We start from the raw sequence: 9,072 nt of genomic DNA, 5'->3' as shown, positions 1-9,072 counted from the left end.
TTTAAGCCCCACGTAACATTCTATTTTGTGACCGCTGTATATCCAGTGCCAACGCTGTCTCACACATAGTAGTTGCTGAGGAAACATTTGTTGACTGAATGGATGTATTTCCCCTGAATTGCTTTTACATGTCTATGTTAGATGACTGGGATGCTTTTATCTTTGTAGAGATAGGGCCTCACTTTGTCTCCCAGACTGGAGTGCAATGGTGCCATCATGGCCCACTGCAGCCTCCAACTCCAGGGCTCAAGTGATCCTCTTGTGTCAGCCTCCTGAGTAGTTGGGACTACAGGCGTGCACCACCATGTCCAGCCAATTTTTGTACTTTTTGCAAAGACGGGGGTCTCACTATGTTGCCCAGGCTGGTCTTGAACTCTCGGCTCAAGCTATTCTCCCGCCTCAGCCTCCCAAAGTGCTGGGATTACAGGGATGAGCCACTGTGCCCAGTCGGGATGCTTTCATGTTAGAAACTCAATTACCTTGCGTTTTTAAAGGAATGTGTGATAAGTGCCCTATTCTGCCTCAAGTGATGGCAGAGGGTGGAGATTGAGACTGGAGGAAGCCCTGTGCAGTACATATCTGTAAGTCATTAAATATCATTTTCCTTGTCTCGTCGTATTAAAACGGTGATAAACAAATCAAGAAAATAAAATCCCACTAGCAGTGTGTCCGAGAATCTTTGTTTACCTCCTCCCTATTGTTATGTCATGACACGGAGCCCAGCTGGGGAATTCTGAATACTAGGTTCTAAAACAGGATTTGTCATAAACGAATTGCTTGATCCTGGACATTCACCTCTAAAATAGACACCTGACCTCGGTGTGTGTGTGTGTGGTGAAAATCAAATGGGAGGGAAAGTGAGCAAGCACCTGAACAAGGTACAGAGGCGCGCGAGGTAGTACTACAATACCACCTATACCAAGGTCTATACTATCTCTGGTCTCCGCCGCGTCCGCTGGGAGGCGGCGGCGCCAGACTGCGCACGCGCGCCCCCGCGCCCGGCCACACCCTCTTCCGCCGCTCCCGCCCAGCGACCTCGCTCCCGGGGCGTCGCCCCGCGTGCGCTGGAGTCGCTGAGGTAGTCCCCGGCACCGGAAGTGACCCTGGCGGGTTTGTCTTCAAATTCTTAGCGAGCAGGAGCCGCGCCGGCAGGTGGTGTTGACGATTGAACTGGGCAGTACTGGGGCCGTGAGCGGAGAGCAAGGTGGGCTGGACTGGGTCAGGCCCGCCTTCCTCGCTGCCGGGACCTCCACTCGGCTAATCCCCTGTGCCTGGCGTTGGGCGGTTTCCCGAGGAGCTTGGGCCGCCGCAGGTGAGTTTTCAATCTGGCGGTGCTCTGGGGACCCCCGATTTTCCAGGGCCGGGCTGGTGAGGGACTCGGGGGGCCCGCAGCGAGAACCCGCCGCCCAACCCTCCGTGAGCCTGCCTGTGCCTGAGCTGAGATCTTAGGTCCTTGCTGTTGTCCCCGATAACTTGGCTTAGGTGACAGTCCCCCTACCTGAGGAATCCTGCCCGGCGGGGGACTTTCCGGGGGCTCCTGTCGATCCCATTTTTTGATCTGTGTCGTTAGCGAGAGTTTTTAGTCCTTCGCTTTTTCGACTGGTTCTCTCCCCAACCCGTTCACGCCCCCGACCCCGAAACCCTCAGAGGTAAAAACCCCAATGGCCATGACATTGGGAGGCAACTTCTTTTCTTAAAATTTGTTAGGTGCGAGTGATGTTGTTGGGGATGTTATTTCTTATTTATTCTAGAGCACGGCTTCCTCTGGAAGGCCTGTGGGCCTTTTGGTTTAGAGTTGGTACCTTTTAGAAAAGTTTTCCCTCGAAACAGTTGTTTCATACAAATGTGATGACAAAGTTAGAGATCAACGTAGATCCTGAAGTGCCTTACAGTGGATAATCTCTTATTTAATCAAAAATAGTTTCCTGTTATAACCGCGAAGGGCCGCTTTTATATTAGTTACTAACTTCCAACAGCACAGTGATGCTCTTTTCTCTTGAAAGCACTAATTTACATCTTCCTCTTTGAAATTAGACCTTTAGTTATTGCTGAAAATATTCCCGATGTTTTAGAATGGGTGCAGTAGATCTTTGTCACGTAGTCACAGTGATAGTCACCTTAGTAGATATTAAGACAGATTCTTGAAATGTTTTTACGGGCTTAAATGTCTCAGTATAAAGCCCTATTTTCTTTTCCAAAAGAGCTGGGTTTTGTTCTTTTTTTTTTTTTTTTTTTTGAGACGGAGTCTTGCTCTGTCGCCAGGCTGAAGTGCAGTGGCGCGATCTCGGCTCACTGCAACCTCTGCCTCCCGGGTTCAAGCGATTCCCCCACTCCACCACGCCCGGCAAATTTTTTTTAATTTAGTAGAGATGGGGTTTCACCATGTTGGCCAGGCTGGTCTCGATTTCCTGACATTGTGATCCGCCCGCCTCCGCCTCCCAAAGTGTTGGGATTACAGGCGTGAGCCACTGCACCCGGCCGGTTTTTGTTCTTATACCAAGAAATAGGAGCAAAACTTTGTTTTGTATTAACATTAACAACTTGTGGCCTGTAAATACCTTTAAAAAAAAAAAACACGCAGTACTGATCAACTTTCCACATTCCTTGACTATGAAAAGCTATATAAAGCTTCTTTATAGCGTTGGTTATTCAAGAAGCGTTTACATTTTTAGAGGTAATAGGCATGCTATGTAGTCCACAAGGGATTCTCCACCTCATTTTGAAACTGGTATCAAGATGCTGACAAATATTGAGGACTAGAGAATCTTGTTGAATTCACTCTATTAACAACATTGTTGAATTTCTGTTAACAATAGTTTGGATTTTTTTACTCACTTGACTGTTTAAAAAAGATAGTATTATCACATAAATATGGTCAGTGTTGATAACATGCTAAATAGCTTTTGTTTGTGGCGTTTATCATTAGGGCTTGAATATGACTTTTAAATTACATTTTAATAATTATACTCTGATTTGTTTGTTTAGGGTAAACTGAAAGTTTACTGTATAAATAGAGTGGACTTTATATGTACTTTTTTTCTGAACAGGTTGCTTTTTGGTGTTTTTAAAAAATAGTGGTAACTTTCTTGTGCTTAAGTATTTATCATATGATGGTTATAAAGGTAAGAAAAATGTATGCCATGCTGTAATTGGTCATGGGTCATTCATTTATTGTGCTTATTCATAATAATCAGTGGCTGACTGTAAATTAGCATGTGGTTTCTTTCATATCCCAGAGATGAACATTCTGAAAATTGCTTACCAATGTACGGCCACTTTTGAAGTCATATACACTTGCTTTACTGAAATGCCTTCAGGAAGATGCATGATTGGGTTTCGTGATCTTTTTGTTTTAGGAAGTAAATTTTACAGATAGGTATTTTAAAAACATTTTCCGGCTTCCAGCATTGCTGCTGATTTTTTAGTCTGTGTTTAATAATATTCTATGTTTGTCTTCTCTTACTAAGCAAAGAAAAAAAACCCACCTAGAATAAATAAGGTGATATCTCTTCTATTAAACTTCAAGGATTTCAAGGTCTAATTCTGTCTTATTTTTGTCTTCAGTGCAATTCCTTGCAACTTAGTTGATGTTCCTTTAATATTTCTTGAATGAATGACCCATGCATGTTATGTTAAAAAACTGCAAATAAGTGGAGCCCAGCCTGAGTCCTTTAAAAATTAAGTGGGTAAGGTATCCTCTTTAGGTGTGAAATAGGCAGGGCCCTGTATTTGTTGTTTAGAGAGAGAATAAGAATCTTAGAACTCAGATATTTTGATATTTTGCCTGTTCTTTTTCAGTCTCTGTGATCACTTCTTTTTCCTAATCCTAGAGGAGAAAAAAAAAAAAAAAAAACTTTCTCTGTGGAGACACAGCACTGCATCACATACTATATTGCTAGAAAATTTGCTGTAAAATTGCGATTTCAGTATTTTAAAAAATTTGATTCTGTCACGAGTTAAAATTTCACATTGCATCTTGCTCACTTTAAATAAGTTAATTTAGTCATTCGCTAACTCATAAATTCTCAAGGCATGTAAGCAAAAGCGTGGTTCTGTTAGAATAATGTAAAGGAAAAACTTGCTGTGAATAAAGCAGGCATAGCATATGGTTATCCTTCTCTCTAATAATCTGTGTAACCAAGAGCCTGAATTTTGGGGCAATCTCATCTTTATAAGTGTTCTATTAATGTTGAACCAATAGATTGTGTTTATAGTTCATAGTGCTTAAGCTGTGTCAGTCAGCTTTTTTTTCTTTCTTTTTTTTTTGTTTTTTGTTTTTTGAGACGGAGTCTTGCTCTGTCGCCCAGGCTGGAGTGCAGTGGTGCGAGCTTGGCTCACTGCAAGCTCCACCTCCTGGTTCACGCCATTCTCCTGCCTCAGCATCCCGAGTAGCTGGGACTACAGGTGCCCGTCACCACACCCGGCTAATTTTTTGTATTTTTAGTGGAGACGGGGTTTCACAGTGTTAGCCAGGATGGTCTCGACCTCCTGACCTCGTGATCCGCCTGCCTCGGCCTCCCAAAGTGCTGGGATTACAGGCGTGAGCCACTGCGCCCAGCCAGCTTTTTATTTCAAATGGATTCAATTCTTCAAATATTGCCAGATATTGTGCTTAATAGAGCCAGTTTCTAGGCTTCCTGCAGTGGAATTTTAGCAATGATAAAGATATATTGTTGAAAATTGGGATAATTTCATAAATTTACAGTTGTGACATTCATTTGAGAAGGATGTTTTAGGCTTAGAGAGTAATAAGGGAATGGGGAAAATTATTTTCGGCTAACATTTAGTGAACTAAGAGTGCTTTAATACTATTTTCTGCAAACACATTGTTTCTTTGATAATCAGGGATTTTTCAAGTCATTTGTTAATGTGGCCTTGGATTAGACTTTACATTCATGTTTGTTAGAAAATATCAATTCATTGGCTTCTAAATAATTTTATCTGACTAGAAAGAGTTCAAAACATGGAACCTTTAAAGAAGGCTTGGAGGGACTTGTATGAGTTTTGGGCCGTTGAATCATGGCCCTCAAGAAAAAAACGAGGACTACCTATATATAAGTAACAACTTAATTTAAGTTTATTTTTATTTTATTTTATTTATTTATTTTTTTTTTTGGTACAGAGCCTTACTCTCTTACCCAGGCTGGAGTGCAGTGGCATGATCACAGCTCATTGCAGCTTTGACCTCCTGGGCTCGGATGATCCTCCCACCTCAACCTCCTGTTAGCTGGGACTACAAGCATGCCTTATCATGCCCAGCTAATTTTTTGTATTTTTTGTAGAGACAGGGTTTCACTGTGTTGGCCAGGCTGGTCTTGAACTCCTGGGCTCAAGCGATCCTCCCACCTTGGCACCCCAAAGTACTAGGATTACAGGCGTGAACCACCATGCCTGACTATTTTAGATTTTTTTAGTGAGAAAATGGGAAGAAAGATCTCCAGGGAGACTATTAAGGAAAAGAGGGAGAGAGGGAAAAGACATGAAAGGCTTTTGACATCCAAGCTCATCTAGAACAACTGTATACTTTTAGCAGCGGGCCCCAGTTATGCTTTTCTAACACCGTTGCCCAGGCTAGGTGTCTCTGTAGGGCATGGATGGCTTCAGGGCAGAAGTAATCACACAAGAATCAAGCTGTAATCCCAGCTTGGAAGGGATGAGCTGAGGATCAAGGAATGTGACCATGCTGAGGGTCAGGAACTGGACAAGGTTACGAACTCTTGGTAGTTACAACAAAAACCTGGCCAGGCATGGTGGCTTATGCCTGTAATCCTAGCACTTTGGGAGGCTAAGGTGGGCTGATCACTTGAGCCCAGGAGTTCAAGACCAGCCTGGGCAACATGGTGAAATCCCCATCTCTACAAAACATACCAAAAAAAAAAAAATTAGCTGGGTGTGGTGGTACACATCTGTGGTCCCAGCTACTTAGGATCCGTTGAGCCCAGAAGATTAAGGCTGCAGTGAGCCGTGATGGCACCACTGCACTCCAGCCTGGGCTACAGAGTGAGACCCTGTCTCAAAAAAAAAAAAAGGACAACAACTAGGCAGTATTCAGTCATTCGAAGATTGATTGAGATCTACATTTGAGGACATGATTCTAGGTGCTAGAGATATATCAGTAAATAACAGAGAGATATGGTCCTTGGCCTTTAGGCTTTTATTAAGATAGAATATGATCAGTGGTCATGAATCCAGGGAGGCAAGATTTAGGTGATAGGATTTTATTCCTTTCTTTTGGAGCTCGGATGCCCAGTCTTGAGTTACTCATAGACCTTAGTTCATAGCTATATTGCTTCATAACAGATTATCCCAAAACTTGGTGACTTAAAACAACAGACATTTATTATCTCTCTGACTGTTTCACTGGGTCAGGAATTTGGGCATGACTTAGCTGGATGCCTTAGATTCAGGGTGTTTCTCAGAGCTGTGATCAGGTATTGGCCAGGCCTGTAGTCATCTCAAGGCTCTAGTGAGGAAAGAGTCACTTCTGATCTCACTCACATGGTTGTTGGCAGAATTCAGTTCCTCAGGGGCTGGTGGACTGAGGGCCTCAGTTCCTCACTGGTTGTTGGCCTGGATCCTGCCTCAGCTCTTTGCCGTGTGAGCCTCTGCCCAGGCAGCTCACTGCGTGGAGCTGGTATTCCGTTTGAGTGGGGCCAGCAAGAGACAGCAAGCAAGATGCAAGTCATAGTCTAATCTCAGAAATGGTATTATGTTATTTGTTACAAGCACACATTCAAGGGGTAGTAATTATATAAGGGTATGGATACCAAGAGGCAAAGTCATTGAGTGCCATCTTAGAGGCTCCCTATGATTATCCATGGATATAAGGCCCTTCTTTTGTTTTATTTATTTTTTGTTTCTCTCCTATGTTTCATAAGCAATTTCTCCACTCACATATTTTCCTCCTCACCTTCCATAGACTCTCTAATATATTTAAGGTACTTTCTTGGATATGTATGCATCCTTTAAAAATGAGTATTTTATATAGCATATGTATTTTTAATTTATAAAATGGCATTGGGATTTAGATCTTGTTCTATGTCTGAGACCTTTTCAGCCAACCCTGTATTTTGATGATCCATCCATGTTGCTGTATGTAAATTTTATTCATTGCTTCCATCTGCTACATGGTACCCTGTGGTCTGTATCCACCGTATTTCCCCTAGCAGGGAATAAATAGATTGACTCTACTTGATTTCTCAAAGATTTCTGTCATTAATGTCCAAAACCAAATTCCTTTATGGATCTGTGTGGGACTTTCTCTGGAAGATTTACACAAGAGTGGGATTGCTGGGTCACAGGGTGTATATATATACATATATGTGTGTATGTGTGTGTATATATACATATACATATACATGCATACATAATTTCCCCAAGTACTGGCAGATTGCACTCCAAAATGACTATGCCAGTTTATGCCTGCAAATTGATGTAAAGGTTTCCTTTTTCCCAAATCCTTGCCAATACTTAGTATCATTGCACTTTTGAGTCTGGTAAATAAAAGAGGTCTCTCGGCCGGGCACGTAGGCTCACGCCGTAATCCCAGCACTTTGGGAGGCCCAGGCGGGCAGATCACAAGGTCAAGAGATTGAGACCATCCTGGCCAACATGGTGAAACCCCATCTCTACTAAAAATACAAAAATTAGCTGGGTGTGGTGGCGAGCGCCTGTAGTCCTAGCTACTCGGGAGGCTGAGGCAGGAGAATTGCTTGAACCTGGGAGGCAGAGGTTACAGTGAGCCGAGATCACGCCACTGCACTCCAGCCTGGGCAACAGAGTGAGACTCTGTCTCCAAAACAATAAAAAAAAATAAAAAAATAAAAAGAGGTTTCTCATGGCTTCAGTTTGTATTTATTGGTCACTCCTGTCTGTGCTTGTTAGCCGTTTGGGTTTCCTTTCTGTGAATTATCCTTTATGCTGTTTCCTCATTTTCTTGTGAGGTACTTTTGTCCGTTAGCGTGAGGAATTACAATGATAGATTTTCTGATCTTAAGTCATCCATGCATTTCTGTGATAAACCCTTCTTGATCATGCGGTGTGTGTGTTGATGCATTGTAGGTAAACTAATATTAGGATTTCCATGTTCATAAGTGAAATGGGTCTTGTGTTCTTATTCGGTTCATTGAGATGATTTCAGCCTCATAAAAAAGAATTGCTCAGCTTTTCTCTTGTTTTCTGGATCAACTTTTATGTGGTTGGAATTATTTCTGTTTAGAAGTTTGGTTAAAAAAAACCCCAAGGCCGGCTGGGTGCAGTGGCTCACGCCTGTAATCCCAGCACTTTGGGAGGCCGAGGCAGGTGGATCATGAGGTCAAGAGATTGAGACCATCCTGGCTAACATGGTGAAACCCCATCTCTACTAAAAAATACAAAAAATTAGCTGGGCGTGGTGGCGAGCGCCTGTAGTCCTAGCTACTCGGGAGGCTGAGGCAGGAGAATGGCGTCAACCCGGGAGGCGGAGCTTGCACTAAGCTGAGATCGCCCCACTGCACTCCAGCCTGAGTGACAGAGCGAGACTCTGTCTCAAAAAAAAAAAAAAAAAAAACCCTGAGGCCAGACCAGGTGCGGTGGCTCACACCTGTAATCCCAGCACTTTGTGAGGCTGAGGCGGGCAGATCACCTGAGGTCGGGAGTTCGAGACCAGCGTGACCAACATGGAGAAACCCTGTCCCTACTAAGAATACAAAATTAGCCAGGCGTTGTGGCACATGCCTGTAACCCCAGCTACTCGGGAACCTGAGTCAGGAGAATCGCTTGAACCTGAGAGGTGGAGGTTGCAGTGAGCCGAGATTGCACCATCACACTCCAGCCTGGGCAACAAGAGCAAAACTCTGTCCCAAAAAAAAAACCAAAAACAACAACAACAAAAATACAAACCTGAGGCCAGGTGTGATGAGTCACGCCTGTAATCCCAGCACTTTGGGAGGCCGAGGCGGGCGGATCACGAGGTCAGGAGATTGAGACCAATCTGGCCAACATGGTGAAACTCCATCTCTACTAAAATACAAAAAATTAGCCGAGTGTGGTGGATGCGTGGCTGTAGTCCTAGCCACTCGGGAGGCTGAGGCA

General features: G+C 43.5%; 1 protein-coding gene across 2 annotated transcripts in view; it reads left to right on the top strand.

Annotated features, from left to right (window-relative positions):
- The first annotated feature begins 737 nt into the window (after positions 1-737).
- Positions 738-9,072, top strand: part of KATNA1 (katanin catalytic subunit A1) — a 62,655-nt gene continuing 54,320 nt past the window's right edge. Inside the window, exon 1 of one of the 2 annotated variants that reach the window (XM_054491981.2) lies at positions 738-878. The gene's annotated coding sequence lies outside the window, so the exon portion shown is untranslated. Of the gene's footprint in view, positions 879-1,170; positions 1,313-9,072 lie in introns of those variants that run through there. The other variant, XM_054491980.2, reaches the window with a different exon arrangement.

The sequence above is a fragment of the Pongo pygmaeus genome, chromosome 5 (genome assembly GCF_028885625.2).
Source record: "Pongo pygmaeus isolate AG05252 chromosome 5, NHGRI_mPonPyg2-v2.0_pri, whole genome shotgun sequence".
NCBI classification, from domain to species: domain Eukaryota; kingdom Metazoa; phylum Chordata; class Mammalia; order Primates; family Hominidae; genus Pongo; species Pongo pygmaeus.
This window is presented reverse-complemented; position numbering and strand designations above follow the sequence as displayed.